Here is a 22,054-nt window from a genome sequence, read left to right on the forward strand (position 1 = left end):
ATCACTGTTCCCCCAGCAACATACCTCAGCCCCACCCTCACTGATCCCCCAGCAACATCCTCCAGCCCCACCCTCACTGTTCCCCCAGCAACATCCTTCAGCCCCACCCTCACTGTTCCCCCTGCAACATGCTCCAGCTCCACCCTCACTGTTCCCCCAGCAACATCCTTCAGCCCCACCTTCACTGTTCCCCAAGCAACAGCCATCAGCCCCACCCTCACTGTTCCCCCAGCAACATCCTTCAGCCCCAACCTCACTGTTCCCCCAGCAACATCCTTCAGCCCCACCCTCACTGTTCCACCAGCAACATCCTTCAGCCCAACGCTCACTGTTCCCCCAGCAACATCCTTCAGCCCAACGCTCACTGTTCCCCACGCAACAGCCTGCAGTCCTACCTTCAAATTGTTCCCCCAGCAACATCTTTCAGCCCCACCCTCACTGTTCCCGTAGCAACAGCCATCAGCCCCACCTTCACTGTTCCCGCAGCAACATCCTTCAGCCCGACCCTCACTGTTCCCCCAGCAACATCCTTCAGCCCCACCCTCACTGTTCCCCTCGCAACATCCTTCAGCTCCACCCTCACCGTTCCCCTAGAAACATCCTTCAGCCCCACCTTCACTCTGTTCCCCCAGCAACATCCTTCAGCCCCACCCTCACTGTTCCCCCAGCAACATCCTCCAGCCCCACCCTCACGGTTCGCCTAGCAACAGCCTTCAAACCCACCCTCACTGTTCCCCCAGCAACATCCTTCATCCCCACCCTCACTGTTCCCCCAGCAACATCCATCAGCCCCACCCTCACTGTTCCCCTGGCAACATCCTTCTGCCCCACCCTCACTGTTCCCGTAACAACATCCATCAGCCCCACCCTCACTGTTCCCCCAGCAACATCCTTCAGCCCCACTCTCACTCTTCCCCTAGCAACATCCTTCAGCCCCACCCTCACTGCTCCCCTAGCAACATCCTTCAGCCCCACCATCACTGTTCCCCCAGCAGCATCCTTCAACCCCACCCTCACTGTTCCCCCAGCAACATCCTTCTGCCCCACCCTCACTGTTCCCACAGTAACAGCCTTCAGCCCCACCCTCACTGTTCTCCCAGCAACATCCTTCAGCCCCACTCTCACTGTTCCCCTAGCAACATCCTTCAGCCCCACCCTCACTGTTCCCCGAGCAACATCCTTCAGCCTCACCCTCACTGTTCGCCCAGCAACATCCTTCAGCCCCACCCTCACTGTTCCCCCAGCAGCATCCTTCAGCCTCACCCTCACTGTTCCCCCAGCAACATCCTTCAGCCCCACCCTCACTGTTCCCCCAGCAACAACCTTCAGCCCCACCCTCACTGTTCCACCAGCAACATCCTTCAGCCCCACCCTCATTGTTCCCCTAGCAACGTCCTTCAGCCCCACCCTCACTGTTTCCCCTAGCAACATCCTTCAGCCCCACCCTCACTGTTCCCCCAGCAACATCCTTCAGCCTCACCCTCACTGTTTCCCCAGCAACATCCTTCAGCCTCACCCTCACTGTTCCCCCAGCAACATCCTTCAGCCTCACCCTCACTGTTCCCCCAGCAACATCCTTCAGCCTCACCCTCACTGTTACTACAGCAGCATCCTTCAGCCCCACCCTCACTGTTCCCCCAGCAACATCCTTCAGCCCCACCCTCACTGTTCCGCCAGCAACATCCTTCAGCGTCACCCTCACTGTTCCCCTTGCAACATCCTTCAGCTTCACCCTCTCTTTTCCCCCAGCAACATCCTTCAACCCCAACCTTCACTGTTCCCCCAGCAACATCCTCCTGCCCCACACTCACTGTCCCCCTAGCAACATCCTTCAGCCCCAACCTCACTGTTCCCCCAGCAATATCCTTCAGCCTCACCCTCACTGTTCCCCAGCAACATCCTTCAGCCCCACCCTCACTGTTCCCCCAGCAACATCCTTCAGCCCCACCCTCACTGTTCCCCCAGCAACATCCTTCAACCCCACCCTCACTGTTCCCCCAGCAACAGCCTACAGCCCCACCCTCACTGATCCCCCAGCAACATCCGTCAGTCCCACTCTCACTGTTCCCCCAGCAACTTCCTTCAGTCCCACCCTCACTGTTCCCCCAGCAACTTCCTTCAGCCCCACGCTCACTGTTCCCCTAGCAACATCCATCAGCCCCGCCCTCACTGTTCCCCCAGCAACATCCTTCTGGCCCACCCTCACTGTTCCCCCAGCAACATCCTTCAGCCCCACTCTCACTGTTCCCCCAGCAACTTCCTTCAGCCCCACACTCACTGTTCCCCCTAGCAACATCCTTCAGCCCCATCCTCACTGTTCCCCAGCAACTTCCTTCAGCCCCACACTCACTGTTCCCCCTAGCAACATCCTTCAGCCCCATCCTCACTGATCCCCAGCAACATCCTTCAGCCCCACCACCACTGTTCCCCAAGCAACATCCTCCAGCCCCACCTCACTGTTCCCCCAGCAACATCCTTCAACCCACTCTCTCTGTTCCCCCAGCAACTTCCTACAGCCCCACCCTCACTGTTCCCCTAGCAACTTCCATCAGCCCCACTCTCACTGTTCCCCCAGCAACGTCCTTCAGCCCCACCCTCACTGTTCCCCTAGCATCAGCCTTCAGCCCCACCCTCACTCTGTTCCCCCAGCACCATCCTTTAGCCCCACCCTCACTGTCCCCTAGCAACAGCCTTCAGCCCCACCCTCACTGTTCCCCCAGCAACATCCTTCAGCCCCACCCACACTGTTCCCCTAGCAACATCCTTCTGCCCCATCCTCACTGTTCCCCCAGCAACATCCTTCAGCCCCACACTCACTGTTCCCCCAGCAACATCCTTCAGCCGCACCCTCACTGTTCCCCTAGCAACATCCTTCAGCCACAACCTCACTGTTCCCCCAGCAACATCCTTCAGCCCCACCCTCACTGTTCCCCCAGCAACATCCTTCAACCCCACCCTCACTGTTCCCCCAGCAACATCCTTCAGCCCCACCCTCACTGTTCCCTGAGCAACATCCTTCGACCCCACTCTCAGTGTTCCCCGGCAAAGTCCCACATCCCCATCCCACTCTCTTCCTCTCGCGAGAACCTACTTATCTCTGCCGTAAAGCACTCAGTGACTTGCCCTCCAACGCCATCTAATGCACTGGGTTCCACCCTCTGGCTGAAGAAACTCCTAACTGTTTTAGTCCTAAAGTGTCGACCCTTCATTCTGAGCACAGGAAGTTGTCAAGATCTGTAACCAGCGACCTGAAAGGGAAATAGAGTCAAATTTTACGGTTCACAAACAGTTGGGGGAATCTTGTGATACGAGGGTGTCACAGGAAAGTATACGTGACGAATTTTGGATCAGCCATGATCCTACTGCATGGCAGAGCAGGCTTCAACAACTGGATGGCCTACTCCTGTTCCTATTCCTTATTGTTTTATGGACAGAACTAATTTGCAGGATTGACATCAGAAAACCGGGACATGGGCTGAAATTGGATGGTACGTGCGTGATGGGATGGAAGATCTCCTCTATTCCTTATTCCCAGGGAATTAGTTGATCATCCCACGGAATATCAGTGAGGGGGTGATGAAGTTCATGTGGATGACGTGTTAATAACATTTCGAAGGGTGTTGGATGAAATGTCACACAAGACGCCTTTGGGCAAAATTCGAATGCCCGTGGAATTGAACAGACAGTGACAGCCTCGTTACAAAACGTTAAAGGGTCAGAAATCAGAGGACAGAGGTGGACGGTTGGTATTCACATCAGGGAGAAGTCTACGGTGGCGTTTCATTGGGGCTGGTGTTGGTACTTTGAGAAGTGTTGGTGAGGAGTGTCCACATGCATCAATTGTGTTGATATCAGCTGACCTGGGACTGAGAACAAACTGGAGGAAGTACAAGTGAAGCCCTATTTGACCATGCCTCTGTATACAGTGAAGAAATGTTCTGAGCTAATTCTGGCATTGTGGTCAGTTCCCTCTTTCACAAGCTCCCAGAAGGTGCCAATGAAATTCACACGATCAGGTCTAAGATGCACTTCCAAAGTTTCTAGATGACGCAAGCATTGTAAACATGAGGGAGGACAGTTCCCTGGATTTAAGGAAATATAATCAGGCTGGGAAAATGGGCTGACATGTGGCAGATGAAATTTAGTGTGGAGAAGTGTGAGGTAATGTGTTTTTATTCCCAAGTATGAAAAGAAACAACAGGAGCTGGATGGAGATGATTCACAAATACAACTATCTGGAAGTGGTAGATAAGGCAAAAAGGATTCCTGGCTTGATGAATGGACACACTGAGCTAGATTTGTATAAACCTGAAGATGGGATGATCCCAGCCTCTAGAAAGCTGCATCCATCTCCTCAGACAACCTCCCTAGTTTTGTCTCAGAGTAATAAAGGCAGATGAGCGTGGATTGTGGGAGTCTGGTTTCAATTTAGACTCAGTTGCAGGACCTTCAGGAACCAATACACAGAGGTAACTTCTCTCTCTGTGCTGATTCGAAATTTAGCATTATGGATCAGACCAGACCCCCTCAGAATATTTTAAGAAGGTAGCCTAGACCCTAACTTTTTCTTATTTGAAAGGCAAATGTAAAGTGGCGTGTTCCAGATGCAATTCAACTGGTCAAACTACTCAATGTAAGGCAAAACACAATTTATTTAAATACGCTTGTTAAAACACAGTAAAAGAAAGAACTTAGAATAATTCAACTCTAGTGGAAAATGTAACAGAGTAATAGTTCCAGTAACTATTAATAATTGACTGTTCCAATACAGAAACATCCCTTGGAAAAAGGCAATTTCAGAAATGGATTTTCACTCACCCAATGCCTTCAGTAGGAAGAGAAACCTGAGCTTCTAGCTGTAACTGAGAGAAGGGAAAATAGCTTCTCCTTCTTCAAGTCTCCGTCAGCCTCTGCTGATTCTAAAAGCTAATCAAAGCAAAAAACTAGAAACGCTACATATCCTGGTCTGTGAGACCTGGCCACACCCATCCAGGCTGCTTCTACTGTTCCAACATTTAAAAAAACCCAAGTCCTCGCAGGCTGTTCATGCTACTGCAGACTGTTCACCGCCTCTCATTAAACTCTCTCACATAAGAAACCAGGACAAAATCACCCCTTAAAGCTACAGCATCATCACATTAGTTAATGGCTCCATTCAATATGTTCCACCCAGATATGAACCCAGATGTCACTTGGGTAGAACTGGAGTGTTGTTGTCCTGTGGGAGCTGCCACATGAAATAAATAATGTGCATATTTTGTATGTTCATTAGTGTGACAATGCTGCCCCTTTAACAAGTAATAGTGCCCTTGTTTTTTTTCAGGAGGGGTCGTAAAGGCAGAGGTTCCAATACGTCTGGAAATGTCTACTTAAAAACAATGGCAGGAGAGTGGCCAGTTCTCCCAGTTCAGGTTATTTTTCTAGCTTGGCTTAGTTTTAGCTGGTGACCTAGAGAAGCAGCTACAGTGGAAAAAGGTTCCATGTTTCAACAGAGGTTGTGCCTGAACTTCCTCTCTGAATCCTCTCCTGCCTGTAAGGCCCTGTGTTTGAATTTAACCTTGGTCAAGGGATGTGTTATGGGGGGGTTGCAGGGATTGGAACTGCTTCATTAAGTTGCGATATTGTGTCAGTTGGGCTATTAAATAAGTTATTCTAAATTCTGTTTTCATTTGTTCGTGTTTCATCTGTAATTTTAAATAAATTCTGTTTTGCTTAAAGCCGAGTGGTTTGACCAGCTGCGTCACTCCTGGAATATCCACCTCACATCTGCCCAAATAATAATAGAAAAGTTAGGGTTTGGGTTACCTTCTGAAAACATTTCAAAGTGGGGGATCGAGCCTGGTCCATAAGATTAGGCAAAAGTGAGGACTGCAGTTGCTGGAAACCAGAGTTTAGATTAGAGTGGTGCTAGAAAAGCACAGCAGGTCAGGCAGCATTCGAGGAACAGGAAAATGGCCGTTTCGGGATTAGCCATGACTGTGGCAACTGGTCCCAACCATTCTTGCTAACCAGCACATTACTGTTTTGTTGGAACAGATGGATGGTGTGCATCCAAACGCCCTGCCATTTTCCAAAAAGAAAACGTTTGAGCGTTCCAGTTTCAAACCATGTTCGTATGGAGGCCTGCTGTTTGAAACTGAAAAATGGAAAAATTGACCCTTTCAAAGGAAGAATACACATCGACAAAAAGCCCACATTCAGCTTCTAATGTCCATACTACATATTTCAATATGAAATATGGGAGAGCATTTGATTAGACGTCGAGCAAAAATAATTCTATCCTGAAGCTTAAACACTGGATCGTTTGAACCAATCTATGTCAAAGCTCCCATTCAATATTCTATGCTCAGTTCCCCAAACATAATCTCATAAAAGCGGAATCTATATTGTTCCATTTTTCACCCCATCCACTTTACATCTGCTACAAATGAGGATTGTTAAGTGACTACAAGTTCTGCCCCATGCCCACTTTGACTGAATGGAGAGTGATGAAAGTAGAATTTAATGTTTCAAACATTGAGGATTTTCTGAAGAAGAGTCCTAACAGAGTGACACATTGGCTGTTTCTCTCTCCACGGTCGGTTGATGTCAGAGCTGCTGAGTTTCTCATGCATTGCCTCACCTTGGACTGATGTAGGTTCAGGTCAGCAGTTTGGAATGGAAAAACATTACATTGCTATTTTATCTGAAGATAGTAAAATAAGATGATTCCTGTCGCTTACCCTCCAATCCACGCACCCTGGTCACCCTCCATCAAGGTGAAAATTTTATTTTGTCGACCCACATCTCTATAATTTTAAACATCTCAGTCATATCTCCTCTCAGTCTCCTCTGGTCCATTTCCAGAATAACCTCACTGCTCTTAAAATCCATGGCTTGGATAATGAAGGTAAGTATCTGGTATGCCTTCTTCACCAGTTCATATCATTGTCTCACGGTGATAAGTGACTGGTATCCCCAGTCAACATGTTCCAGCCCATTGACTCACTCACAGACGCATGCAAGCAAGTCATCCATCTGGGCTTGCTCACAGGCTGGATTCATATCCCCGTGTGACTAGACTCTCAGACACTCTGACACCATAATGCTAGGCTGCATTCCGGATCTTTCTCCACAGTCAGAGACTTCTTTCTATCTCTACCTTCCTCAAGAGGCCTTTAGACTGCTGAGATTGAACCTCTTATAGGAATCAAAAAGGCACTCTCAATTGCCAGCGATCCAGGTATACTCATCAGTGAACGATCTGGCACATGACAATGAAGGGATATTTGAACATGTGCTTCAACTGTTCTCTGAATTTAATCTGCGTCGCTACATAAATGCAGGTGTTCGTGCAGCAGCTCAAGAGCTGAAGCATGAACCCCAATTCTCGTGCAGAGCGATCGAGCCATAAGGTCCGATACCCCACATGCCACATGCGTCGCCATATACTATACAGCAAGAACACTACCCACAGCAGAATGAAATTCACTGAAATAACAAAGAGTAAAATGATGGATTTCCGCCGACTCGCCATCTCAGGATCTCTTGTAATCGCCCGACTGTTGTGAGTCAACAGTCTCCATCGGACTCTGCTGGTCACTATAATATGTTTCACAGTGACAATATTGAGAAGCAAAATGATAACAAATGGGACGGCAGCAGTTAGAATGTGATGGACAAACTCAATTGTTCCCCAGATCCAAGAATACTGAACATCCTCTGTTAACACGCAAAACCATGGTACATTCATCAGCCAATACTTGCCTGTATACATGAAGTACCAGGTGATGTTCTTTGAACAGCTCAGCACAATGACTGCTCCCAGAACTATAGCCGCTGTTTTCTCTACACAATATGTACATTTCAACTTTTGACAACAAATAGCCACAAATCTATCAAAGGTGAAACCAGCGGTGAACCAGACAGAGCAGTCTGTAGCTGCATACAGTAGGACAGCATGGATATTACACACACGGATGGGCTTCACAAAAGAGAATCACCTGTATTCTGAAAGAGCAATTAGAATGTGCCTCAAAATTAAGTTGAGAACAATGGCCAGTAGATCTGATGCGGACATGGCAGGTAATGAGAAATACAGTTGGAGAGACCAAACTTTCCCCGTGATAGGATCACCATCGTCACTATGTTTGTTGCAAAGAAGGTGGATTCTAAAGCAGGACGTGTTACTGTAACATTGCATTCAATGATGCGCTGAAATCAATTGGAGAGAGATTAGATCATGAAAAGGTTGCCACTGTAATTATGGAATTCATAATTTCATAAATTCATCATTTTCTACTCCCTGGTTAAAATATAGTTAGTTATCTAGAAGTGGAAAACTGACACTTTCTCAATTTTCTGTATTTTAGCTTATAATGGAACTTGGACTGAAATGGGAATAGTACAGCTAGTAATGACGGCAAATAGAATTGCTGAAATGGCCCTGAAATATGGGAGAGTGAGATTCATCCAGCAATGGTTGCACATTGTTTTGCATGTTGGTAAACAGCTTAATGGTTTACAACTGAGAGACAGATGTTTCGAGACTCCTGAATGCACAGTTTCTGTTTCTCTATCTCTATAGTCAAGTAAATGAAGACTCCACAAAATATTTTTATTCACCCACCAGTTTCTATCAGCTGCCTACTTGAAACAGCAAGAACAGGATTTTGTAATGAGTGTAGCAATTTTCCCTGTGAAAGAATGAAGGAATCCATAACGATGATTAGGGAACAGGAAATCCAGGAATGAAAAGTAACATTTCATCAAGTGACGTGGAATGGTACCACTGAGCCATGTTTCCCTGCCAATTTCCTCCACATATAACACCAGTATTTTGTTTTTGTTTGCTTCTGCCTGTGTCTTTGTGCAGAACTTGGAAACGGGCGTTAATGTTTCAGCTCGGAGAAAGTGGGTACTGCAGATGCTGAAGATGAGAGTCAAAAAGAATGGTGCTGGAAAAGCACAGTAGGTCAGGCAGCATCTGAGGAGCAGGAGAGTCAACATTTCGGGCAAAAGCCCATTCCTGATGAAGGGCTTTTGCCCCAAATGTCGATTCTCCTGCTCCTCAGATGCTGCCTGACCTGTTGTGCTTTTCCAGCACCACTCTAATCCTGACTCTTTATCAGGCATGTCGGTTTCAGTTTAGTGTTTCAGCTAGTAGACTTAAATATTGATCTTTCTGCTCTGCCTGTGACTGGTGTTCATTTATTTTCCATAAATAATCGTTCTTGAACAGTCGATGAATGTGGTCAGTGCTTTCTGTGAACACGATTCCATCAGAGAAGTTATTAGATTAGAGTAGATTACTTACAGTGTGGAAACAAGCCCTTCGGTCCAATGCCGAATAGGTCTGGGTGGGAATAGGGGAATAGGTCTGGGTGGGATACTGTTTTGGAGGATCTGTGTGGACTTGCTGGGCTGAATGACCTGTTTCTACACTGTAGGGATTTGATGACCTACTAGGAACCCCAGCAACGGTGAAGATGGGATAGTAATTACATTGACTAAACCGAAAAATCCAATAGTTCTGTTCAGCTACTGCGATCCACGTGTCATGTGCAGAAAGACGGTCAAGCCCAAAGTGATGAAGTCTATTGCTTTCAGATTGCAACCCATATTCTCTTTCTCATCCTGGTCTCTGTGGCTCTCAGTTTTTAGCTCTCTGATGAATTGCTCCAATCTGTTGGTCTCGGATTTCAGTCTAACCAACCAGTCTAAGGACCCGAGATCCTCCTACACGTGCCAGGAGTGACGTTTCCACTGAAGGCATTGGAAAAGATGCAGAAGGGAGCGTCTTTTTGTGGAAAGGCTAAATCTTCCGGTGACACAATTAATGCTCTCGTGGACTGACTTTAATTGCAATCACTGAACAAGCAAGTCCAGTTAACCCCTTCTGAACACAAAGCTTTCTCAAGTGGGGTACATGAGAAAGGTTGGTGGAAGGACATAAGGAAATAGCAAAGGACCTGGGCAAATAATACTCATTGGATATGGGAGGCGTGTGTGGAGCAGAAGAGCGAGAAAACTTCAAACCTGTTTGTAGGAAGTACCGTCAGAGAGAGACAGAGAGAGTAGGTCTGAGAACTACTGACTGGGAAGTGAAACAGTGGATGTGGGAGGCTAGGAAAAGCAGGAATGTACCTGCCGCTTTGAAAACAAGACAGGTTTTCGCACGATTGTGAATGTGAGCTTATGAAAGGAAAGTTGTACCACACTAAAGCTCACTCAGTGATTTAAAGGTGGTGTGGGAAATGACACACAATGCATTTGAAGTGAGATTCGATTACTTACAGCGTGGAAACAGGCCCTTCGGCCCAACAAGCCCACACCGACCCTCCGAAGAGCAACCCACCCAGACCCATTCCCCTACACCTAGCACTCTGGGCAATTTAGCATGGCCAATTCACCTAACCTGCACATGTTTGGGACTGTGGGAGGAAACCGGAGCCACCCGGAGGAAACCCACGCAGACACGGGGAGAACGTGCAAACTCCACACAGACAGTCGCCTGAGGCGGGAATTGAACCCGGGTCTCTGCCGCTGTGAGGCGGCAGTGCTAACCACTGTGCCACCGTGCCGCCCACAAAGAGAGCGTCACCCTGCATCATGGAATCCCTACAGCACGGAAAGTGGCCATTCAACAAATCGAGTCTGCATCGATCTCACTGACTCTGCGTGATGTGATTAGATTATGACTTACCAAACATTCAGCTCTTTAATAATTGATTCCAATACTTTTCCAAGAATAAGCCCAATCAGTCTTTTTTGGACTATGTTATGCCTCCCTCCCTTTTTGGTTAGGGGTGTCAAATTAGGAATTTTCCAATTCTCGGATACTCCTGTGATTTCCCTATCATGTTTGGTGCCCTGTGGCAGAAACTTTGATTAGGTTTAAAGCACAACATATGCAGCTGAATTTATATTGCACATGTCACTGGATTGGGTGAGTGTGATTAGACTCGATTCCCTACAGTGTGGAAACAGGCCCTTCGGCCCAACCAGTCCACACCAACCCTCCGAAGAGTAACCCACCCAGACCCATTCCCCTACACCTAACACTATGGACAATTTAGCACGGCCAATCCACCCTGACCTGCACATCTTTGGAATGTGGGTGGAAACCGGAGCACCCGGAGGAAACCCACGCAGACAGGGGGAGAATATGCAAACTCCACACTGTCAGTTGCCCGAGGCTGGAATCAAACCTGGGACCCTGGTGCTGTGAGGCAGCAGTGCTAACCCACTGAGCCACTGTGGGTGGGTCGGTGGGTGGGTGTGTGGGTGTGTGTGTGGGTGTGTGTGTGTTGTGCGTGTGCGCCTGTGTCTGTGTGTGCGTCTGTTTGTGTGTGTCTGTGTGTGCGTGTGTCTGTCTGTCTGTGTGCGTGTGTGTGTGTCTGTGTGTGCGTCTGCTTGTGTGTGTCTGTGTGTGTGTGTCTGTGTGTGCGTCTGCTTGTGTGTGTCTGTGTGTGTGTATCTGTGTGTGACTGTGTGTGCGTCTTTTTATGTGTGTCTGTGTGTGCATGTGTGTGTGACTGTGTGTGTGTCTGTGTGTGTGTGTGTATCTGTGTCTGTGTGTATGTGTGTCTGTGTGTGTGTCTGTGTGTGCATGTGTGTGTCTGTGTGTGTGTCTGTGTGTGCGTGTGTGTGTATCTGTGTGTGTCTGTGTGTGCGTCTGTTTGTGTGTGTCTGTGCGTGCATGTGTGTGTGTGTGTCTGTGCGTGTGTGTGTATGTGTGTCTGTGGGTGTGTGTGTATCTGTGTGTGTCTGTGTGTGCGTCTGTTTGTGTGTGTCTGTGTGTGTGTCTGTGTGCGTGTGTGTGTATCTGTGTGTCTGTGAGTGTGCCTGTGTGTGTGTATGTCTGTGTATGTGTGTGTGTCTCTGTGTGTGTCTGTGTGCGTGTGTGTGTATCTGTGTGTGTCTGTGAGTGCATCTGTTTCTGTGTGTGTGTCTGTATGTGTGTGTCTGTGTGTGTATCTGTGTGTGTGTGTCTGAGTGTGTGTGTGTGTATCTGTGTGTGTCTGTGAGTGCGTCTGTTTGTGTGTGTGCGTGTGTGTTTGTGTGTCGCGTGAGGGAGGGAAAGTCATCAGGAAGTAAAAGACTGAGCACGTGTGGAAAGCCAACAGACAGACGGTTCCAGAAACAAGAGGGGCTGGTCATTAAAATGGCAAGCTGATGCTTGAGTGAACTGACTGGAGGGAAACCAAGGGGGTTGGGGGGTGAGAGTGAATATCAAATTGTCAGAAGGTGAGCCCTGGACAGGCAGTGCAGAAACAGCAGAGATTGACTGCTTATGTAATATTCAATGTTTGACCAGTAAAGTTTAAAACTAACCTTTCCTGGTGGCCTCGTGTCTGCTTCATTGTGAAAACTTCAGACCCAACAATTCTCGGAGCCAACATGCCCCAACTAATGAAGAATCAATCCATCTCAGCCTGAAAAGTTAAAAATGACTCTGCTCATACAACTCTCTATGTCAGGGAGCTCAAAACATATGACATTCTTTGAGAGGAAATTCCTCCTCATATTAATTTTAAATTGGAGCCCTTTCATTCTAAGATGGGGCCCTCCAGTCCTGGACTGTCCCAAGCGGGGCAACATCCTCTCAGTATTCGCTCCGTCAAATCCCGATATGTTTCAGTAAGATCATCTCTCATTCTTCTAAGCTCCAGTGAGGAGAGCCCAAACCTGATTGGCCAACACTTATAATCCATCCATCCGAACTAGCTCTGAATGCCTCCAATCAAATCATACAATTCCTGCTCACATTACTCCAGATGTGGCCTCAGCAGCACCTTGTTCATTTGCAGTAAGAATTCCCAATTTCCATTCTCCATTTCCCTTGAAATCAGGGCCAACGTTCCATTAGTCTTTCTGAATGCCTGCTGCTCCTGTGTACCAGCTTTCTGTCCCTTTGTATTGCATTTTTCTGCAAACATTTAGAGTCATCGAGTCATAGAGATGTACAGCACGGAAACAGGCCCTTCGGTCCAACCCGTCCATGCCGACCAGATATCCCAACCCAATCTAGTCCCACCTGCCAGCACCCAGCCCATATCCCTCCAAACCCTTCCTATTCATATACCCATCCAGATGCCTCTTAAATGTTGCAATTGTACCAGCCTCCAAATCATTTATGTAAATGACAAAAAGTGGAGGGCCCAGCACCGATCCTTGTGGCACTCCACTGGTCACAACCCTCCACCCTCTGTCTTCTACCTTGGAGCCATTTTCTCCCTTTAAATTATAGTCCATTCTTTCGTTCTCTCTTACAAATGAATAACTTGATATTTTCCCACTTTATACTCCATTTGCCAACTGTTTGACAGTTTCCTTAAGCGATCAATATCTCTCTGTGAACTGTGTGTGTCCCTTTCACAATCTGCCTTTCCAGCTATTTTTTTGTGACATCTGTGAATCTGGCTGCAGTGCATTCACATCCTTCCTGACAGTCATCGATAAATCTTATGAACAATTATGTTCCCAGAACTGATCCCTGTGGAAGCTCACTGCTCACAGGTCACCAACATGAAAAATAACAACTTCGATTAACTTGCTGTTTCCAGCCCCTTAGCCAATCCTGATTTCTGAACAGTTACAACCAAGCATTCATAGAGTCATAGAATCCTACAGCACGGAGAGAGGCCCTTCGGCCCAAACTGGTCCATGCTGACCAAAATGTCCATCCACACTAATCCTATTTCCCTGCACTTGGCCCATATCCTTCTAACCCTTTCCTATCCATGTATTTGTCCAAATGCCTTTTAAATGTTATTAATGTACCCGCCTCAACCACTTCCGCTGGCAGCTCATTCCATCTGCGTACCACCCTCTGTGTAAGAAAGTTGCCCCTCAGGTTCCCTTTTATTCTTTCCCCTCTCACCTTAAACTGATGTCCACTTGTCCTCAACCCTGGGAAAATGACTGAATGCATTCACCCTACCCATGCCTCACATGATCTTCTCCACTTCTGTAAGGTTCCCCCTTAATCTCTTATGCTCTAAAGAAATCAATTTATCTGTCATTGCTTTATGGGCGGCACGGTGGCTCAGTGGTTAGCACTGCTGCCTCACAGCACCAGGGTCCTAGGTTCGATCCCAGCCTTAGGCAACTGTCTGTGTAGAGTTTGCACATTCTCCCCGTGTCTGCGTGGGTTTCCTCCCACGGTCCAAAGATGTGCAGGTTAGGTGAATTGGCTAAATTGCATGGAGTGTTAGGTGCATTAGTCAGAGGGGAAATGGGTTATTCTTGGGAGGGTCGTTGTGGACTGGTTGAGCCGAAGGGCCTGTTTCCACACTGTAGGGAGTCTAATCGAAGAATCTCTACAATGTGGAAGTAGGCCCTTTGGCCCATCGAGTCCACACCAAACCCTCTGAAGAGCATCCCAACCAGATGCACCTCCTATCCTATCCCTGTAACCCTGCATTAACCATAACTTATGCACCTAGCCTGGACATGTCTGGACACAATGGACAATTTAGCATGGCCAATGCACCCTAACCTGTATATTTTTGGAGTGTGGGATAAAGCAAAAGCACCTAGAGGAAACTCCCTCAGACGCAGGGCGAATGTGCAAACTCCACAAGGTCACCCAAGGATGGAATCGAATCCGGGTCCCTAACGCTGTCAGGCAGCAGTGTTTGAGACTGAACCAGAGTGCTGTCCAACTCATCATCCCTGTAGTTACCTCTTTTAGGATCTAGTAAGCAGGGCATTCAAGGCCAAGGGTTCTACCTGCATTTAGCCCAATTAGTTTGTTTAATATAACTTTTTGGTGATGGTGATGGCGATTAATTCCTCTCCTGTACTCTTCAGCATGAATGGGAAATTCCAAGTATCTTCCACCACAAAGGCTGATGCAAAACATCTGTTTACCAATCTTCAATTTGCTTGTTCCCCGAAACAATTTCCCCAGATTCATTTCCTAAGGGACCTATGTTTACCCTGACCTCTCTCTTTTGTTTTATATACTTACATATGTTTTTGTTGGCAGTTTTTATATTCCTCTCTAGTTTATCCTCATAGTTTGGTTTTTCTGTCTTTAGGCCTCGATTGCTGGATATTAAATTTCTCCCAGTCTGTGGAAATGTCACTGACTTTGGTCTTCTGATCTGTTTTTCCTTTCACCACACCATGATTTCCATAAATTCCTTAGTGAGCCACAATTGGTGTACTCCTGTGTTAGAGTATTTTCCATTTACGAACCAGAGGACACAGTTTAAAAATAAGGGGGAGGCCATTTAGAACAGAGTTGAGGAGGAACCTCTTCACCCAGAGAGTGGTGGGTGTGTGGAATGCTCTGCCCCAGAAGGCTGTGGAGGCCCAGTCTCTGGATACTTTCAAGAAAGAGTTGGATAGAGCTCTTAAGGATAGTGGAATCAAGGGTTATGGGGATAAGGCAGGAATAGGATACTGATTGAGGATGATCAGCCATGTTCATAATGAATGGTGGTACTGGCTCGAAGGGCAGAATGGCCTACTCCTACAATTATTGTCTATTGTCTATTACACAGATGTATTTTTGGTGAGGGTGATGAATTAACTCCTTCAATGTCTGACATTGCTTTCTTCCCATCATTCTGGCTAACCCACGTGCTCAGTTCACTTTAGCTAACTGTATGCTAATTTATTACAATTCTCTAATTTAAGTTCAACGTTTTATGATTCTGAACCACAGTTCTCACTCTCGATCTGTTTTGTAAATTCTACCACGTTAGAACGAGATCTGGGAAACGTCGACTTGGAACAGTTAGTTGTAAGTAAGTCGACATCTGGAGAGTGAAAGTCTTTGAAAAGTAGTATAGTGAGAATTCAGGGCTAGAATTCAAGGCTAATAGTGTGTCCAGGAATATTGAGAGATGCTAAAGAAAATATACAATAGACAATAGACAATAGGTGCAGGAGTAGGCCATTCTGCCCTTCGAGCCTGCACCGCCATTCAATATGATCATGGCTGATCATTCCTAATCAGTATCCTCTTCCTGCCTTATCTCCATAACCCTTGATTCCACTCTCTTTGAGAGCTCTATCCAACTCTTTCTTAAATGAATCCAGGGACTGTGCCTCCACTGCCCTCTGGGGCAGAGCATTCCACACAGCCACCACTCTCTGGGTGAAGAAGTTTCTCCTCATCTCTGTCCTAAATGGTCTACCCCGTATGTTTAAGCTATGTCCTCTGGTTCGGCACTCACCCATCAGCGGAAACATGGTTCCTGCTGCCAGAGTGTTCAATCCTTTCATAATCTTATATGTCTCAATCAGATTCCCTCTCAGTCTTCTAAGCTCAAGGGTATACAAGCCCAGTCGCTTCAGTCTTTCAGGAATTGACCTCGTGAACCTACGCTGCACTCCCTCAATAGCCAGAATGTCTTTCCTCAAATTTGGAGGCAAGAACTGCATATATACAGTGCACTGTAAATAGCGCAGGGCTCTTCAAAATTATAAAGACTGCAGGAGGGTTGCTTGAAAAGGAAATTAGGAGGGTAAAGGTCTTTGGTAGATAGAATCAAGACAAACACCACGTTGTTAAGTTGTAAGTACAGAGGAACTCTGATTATCCGAAGGACATGGGCCAGGAGTATTTCACTCGCTTAATCGAATGCTGGATAACATAGTCAGCCAAGCATTGGGACCTTGTGATCTTGTTTGGATAATCTGAAGTTCAGTTAATTGATTGCCGGACAATCGAGGTTCCGCTGTATGTTAGCACAAAACAATTGCCAGGGAGCAAGTGGGGCCTATTAGAAACCAAAGGGTCAACCTGTGCCTGAAACCAGTGGACACGGGTGAGAGCTTAAATTACAACTCTCCATCTATATTCACAGAGGAGAATGACATTGCAGCCAAAGCTATCATTTGGTATGTTGAGGTTGTGGACACGTTAAGGTTAATTAGGAGGAGGTATTAGTTGTTTAAACAGAAGTACAGGTGCATCAATCGAAATGACCTGATGAAATGTATCCCAGGCTGCTCTGAGCGACAAGGGCAAAGATTGCTGGGGCCCTGGCAGATATATGTAATCCTTTGCTGGTGAAGCTTAGATGAATGGAACGCAGCTAATTTGGTTCCTTTGATTGAGGAGGCCAGCAGGGATAGGAAGGTAATTACAGATCAGTGAGTCTAACGTCAGTGGAAAGGAAACTATTGCAAAAAGAGATTACTTAGACAGGAGGAATCAACACTTGGAAAGGCAGGGATTGATGAGTGATACTCAGTACAGATTGTTTTACAGGAAGATCCTGTCCGAGTAATTTAACTGAGTGTTTTGAAAAGGTGACAAAATATATTGAGTGGTGCACTACATGTGGTTTACATGGACTTCAAACGGTCCCACATGGAAGGCTGGTCCAAAAGGTATGAGCCCATGGGAACCAAAACCAGCTGGCAACCTGGATCCAAAATTGGCTTCCAAATGGGAGGTAAAGGGTGATGGTGGAAGGTTAAGTTTTGTAATTGGAAACTTGTGACCAGAGGCATTCAACAGGGATCCACAGTGGGACCCTTGCTGCTTGGTATGTACTTGAACAACTTTGATGTGAATGCGGAATGTTTAATCAGTAAGCTTACAGATGACACAAAAATTGGGGGAGTTGTTGATAATGAGGGGGATGGTGTCAGCTGGTAAATTTGGCAGAGCATTGGCAGATGTCATTGAATCCTGGAAAGTGTGGGATGATGCATTTTGGGAGGTATTAAGGGAAGGTTATGCACATTGAGCCAGGTTTAATCAATGATCTCAGAATAAAATATCACCAATGACCAGCGATCATTACATAAAGTCATACAGCACAGGACCTTTGTGTCTTTGCCAATCAATAAAATCCAAACCACACTAATCCTGTTTACCTGTGCTTGGTTAATAGTCAAGATTAGAGTGGTGCTGGAAAAGCACAGCAGGTCAGGCAGCATCCGAGGAGCAGGAAAATTGACGTTTTGGGCAGGAGCCCTTCATCAGAAATGGAGGCAGGAGAGATAAATGGGAGGGGGTGGGGGTGGGGAGAAGGTAGCTGAGAGTGCAATAGGTGGATGGAGGTCAATAGCCTACTATGGTCTGGCATTTTAAGTATTCATCCAGAGGATGATCTGAGATAGATCCTTGCAATAATAGAGGTAACAGTGTGGAAGTAAAATGATAAATATTTGTAACTGCAATAACAATTTAAGTTCTAAATGATTAATTAGTTCAAAGCAGGTCAAATAGGGAGACAATTCATGCCTGAAATGGTAACAGGGTGTCAATTGTGAATTTAACACAAATTGATTCAGTTTTGTAGGAGGGGAACCTGATTAATGAGAATCAAACACAGTGTTCAGGAATATATTGATGAATTTGAGGAGAGACACACCAAATGCATTTGAAGTGAAACAGGAAGGTGGAAATTGGATGGTATTTCACAAAGCTGGAGATTTTCCTCTTCTAGGAGAGGAAATCGTGATGGAAGATTTTAACAGGAAAGAGAACAAAATTGATGAGAGAGAACCATGAGTGTTTTCAGAGAAGTTTGGGTTCAGGAAGGGTCCCCATACTCCCCATAGTGCTGAGTCTCCATATGCCTTGCTCTCTTGTGTTTGGTTTCCCTGTTCAAGTCTGGCATTGGGGTTTGTCACAGTGAAAACAGCGAAGCCTACTTAAGGCTACAGACTGTCTCATGGGGAGGTAGCAAGGAACACCCATGGGGAGTATGAATGGGAGGATGCTGTACCGTGTGAAAACAGGAATCCATAAACAATTGATTCACATTGGAAGATTTAACATCTTACATTGTTAAGAGGTTTTCATTTCTTTCAACAGATGTGAGAAATTGAGAAACTAACCATTGGAGTGGATTAAAGACTAAAGGAGACAGATTTCACTTCTGCCCTTCAGGTGACTTTTGTTATCTCGGTTCCTCCCTGTCCTCCAGGCGTCTCCACTTGTACAATGGGTATTGCTCTTCGTAACCTCTCTATTTGGAATATGAACATACGTATTGCACGGACGACGTGAAACACTGGGATGCTTTCAGTTGTTTTGTTTATTAACTGATTGAATAACTGATGTAAACAGATATTTTACCGTACTTTTGGAGCACTCTCTGAGCTTCGATTGAGTCACTCCATAAATAAATGTGCTCATACAGCAACTTAAGTTCCGAAGCATAAATCCAACTTATCGCAGAATGTACACAGAATAATTATAATCCCTCGGGTCCAGGCCTGTAACGTTAGAATATAAAGAATTCTATGACATGAATCATCCAAAAAAGTATGAACCTTCAGAGATGTTGAAGAGTAAAATCACAGACATCCTTCTGCTCTCTATCTCTAGGTGTCTGTGATTCTCTCCCTTGCTCTGATCTCTCAGTCCTTCCTGGACTTGACTGGTCCTTAAAATGTGTCTGACTGTCAGGCATTGAGCAGCAATATTAAAGCACTTGGGAGTAATGGGGTTAAAACCATGTCAAACCAGTCAAAACCCAGCCATCCAGGCTGAGTGAGGTACCTTGACTTTAAAGAACAAAACCACGGTATATTATCAATGATCTCTCCAGGATCACCTGTAACGAAAAAGAGGATATTGTTTAAACAGAGTACACTGTAGGTTGTTGCAAGCACCACAGCTGCAGTTTTCTCTGTGCAATACTTTGTTTTTAGCTTCTGGCAACAAATAACCATAAATCGATTGAAGGCGAAAGAGATGGTGAACCAGACAGACCTGTCAGTGGCTGCACAAATCATGATGTACACATTATGGAGTGATGTCCAGGAATGATCCTAAAAGATAATAAAGTAAGAATGAATCCAACCAAGTATGGCTTCAATACAGGAGGGGAGCCTTGGTTTCTGACAGCCTTTCTAGCTGTTCTGAGCGGCTGGGTGCGTTTTGCTCCTGTAAACATCTGTGGGCTTGCAGCTTTCATGTGGCCCACATGCTTGTTCAGCACTGCCTCACATCTCTGAACTTTGTACGTCACTGGAGCTGATCTCGCATCGACCATGCCTCTTACCCATACAGAGCCAGTGCCACAGATGGTGAGGTCAATTTAAAATCCCTCCTCCTACACTGACTGAGGGTGAGTGGAAAATTAACGCTCCAGAGATTTATTCTGAAAACATTTCGAGCTTATTCTATCTTGTAAGATAGAATCATAGAATCCCTACAGTGCAGAAACAGGCCATTCGGCCCAACCACAACACACCTATCCTCTAAAGAACATCCACCTGTACCCGTCCCTGTAACTGTGCATTTCCCATGGCTAATCCATCCAGCCTACACATCCCTGTGCACTAGGCAATTTAGCACGTCCAATCCACCTAACCTGCACATCTTTGGAGAGTGGGAGGAAATCAGAGCGCCCAGAACTGATTGTTATCGTGGGTTAGAAACTTTAATCCCAAATATCACTTCTCTCCTTTGTTAAAGCTAATCACAGATTGCCATGTTACATTACAGATATTGAAGGTAGAATGAACAATTACTTTGAACTGAAACCAAATGTATATCAAATTAAAAGCCTATGCTTGATCTGAGGACAATTCCAAAGAATTTGGACAAGATTTTTGATTTCTTGGACCCTCTGCCCCTGATACTGATGTCAACTTTTGAAATTCCCCCCAACAAGACCCTATTAGTAACTAAAGTGTAGCCACCAAAGGTCAGACTTCCCTGGTTTAATAATTTTCATTTCCAGGTTGCCTAGTGTAGGATCAGTAGGATGATTTCCAACTCGAATTGGTTTTCAGAAAAGGGAACAGAGACAATATTCAGCTATACGCCTTAAATATAAAACGATTCTTTGTGAAACATGTGAGATTCTGAGAAGGTCACGGTGGCTAAATTGTGATATGGTGTCTCTGCAATGGTCTTCAACCCCACCCTCACTCTGTTACCTGAGCAACATCCTTCAGCCCCACCCTCACTGATTCCCCCAGCAACATCCTTCAGCCCCACCCTCACTGTTCCCCCAGCAACATCCTTCAGCCCCACCCTCACTGTTCCCCCAGCAACATCCTTCAGCCGCACCCTCACTCTGTTACCTGAGCAACATCCTTCAGCCGCACCCTCACTGTTCCCCAAGCAATAACCTTCAGCCTCACCCTCACTGTTCCCCCAGCAACATCGTTCAGCCCCACCCTCACTGTTCCCCCAGCGACATCCTTCAGCCCCACTCTCACTGTTCCCCCAGCAACATCCTTCAGCCCCAACATCACTGTTCCCCCAGGAACATCCTTCAGCCCCACCCTCACTCTGTTCCCCCAGCAACACCCTTCAGCCGCACCCTCACTGTTCCCCTAGCAACAGCCTTCAACCCCACCCTCACTGTTCCCCTAGCAACAGCCTTCAGCCCCACCCTCACTGTTCCCCCAGCAACATCCTTCAGCCCCACCCTCACTCTGTTACCTGAGCAACATCCTTCAGCCCCACCCTCACTGTTCCCCCAGCAAAATCCTTCAGCCGCACCCTCACTGTTCCCCCAGCAACAGCCTTCAGCCCCACCCTCACTGTTCCCCCAGCAACATCCTTCAGCCCCACCCTCACTCTGTTACCTGAGCAACATCCTTCAGCCCCACCCTCACTGTTCCCCCAGCAAAATCCTTCAGCCGCACCCTCACTGTTCCCCCAGCAACATCCTTCAGCCCCACCATCACTGTTCCCCCAGGAACATCCTTCAGCCCCACCCTCACTCTGTTCCCCCAGCAACACCCTTCAGTCCCACCCTCACTGTTCCCCCAGCAACAACCTTTAGCCCCACCTTCACAGTGAGGGTGGGGCTGAAGGCTGTTGCTCGGGGAACAAATTGAAGATGGTGCTGAAGGCTGTTGCTTGGGGAACAGTGAAGGTGGGGCTAAAGGTTGTTCCCTGAGCAACATCCTTCAGCCCCACTCTCATTGTTCCCCCAGCAACATCCTTCAGCCCCACCCTCACTGTTGTCCTAGCAACATCCTTCAGTCCCACCCTCACTGTTCCCCCAGCAACATTCTTCAGCCCCACCCTCACTGTTCCCCCAGCAACATTCTTCAGCCCCACCCTCACTGTTCCCCCAGCAACATTCTTCAGCCCCACCCTCACTGTTCCGCCAGCAACATCCTTCAG

General features: G+C 46.8%; 1 protein-coding gene and 1 pseudogene across 1 annotated transcript in view; both read right to left on the reverse strand.

Annotated features, from left to right (window-relative positions):
- Window positions 1–7,231: 7,231 nt before the first annotated feature.
- LOC148136214 (uncharacterized) lies at window positions 7,232–8,118 on the reverse strand (annotated as a pseudogene).
- A 10,884-nt stretch (window positions 8,119–19,002) lies between these two features.
- Window positions 19,003–22,054, reverse strand: part of LOC122543914 (uncharacterized) — an 83,705-nt gene continuing 80,653 nt past the window's right edge. The window contains exon 2 of the transcript XR_015754567.1: window positions 19,003–19,517. The gene's annotated coding sequence lies outside the window, so the exon portion shown is untranslated. The remainder of the gene's footprint in view (window positions 19,518–22,054) is intronic.

This window comes from Chiloscyllium plagiosum, unplaced genomic scaffold (assembly GCF_037043375.1).
Source record: "Chiloscyllium plagiosum isolate Xiang-an unplaced genomic scaffold, Cpla_swu_hap1 HiC_scaffold_46, whole genome shotgun sequence".
NCBI lineage: Eukaryota > Metazoa > Chordata > Chondrichthyes > Orectolobiformes > Hemiscylliidae > Chiloscyllium > Chiloscyllium plagiosum.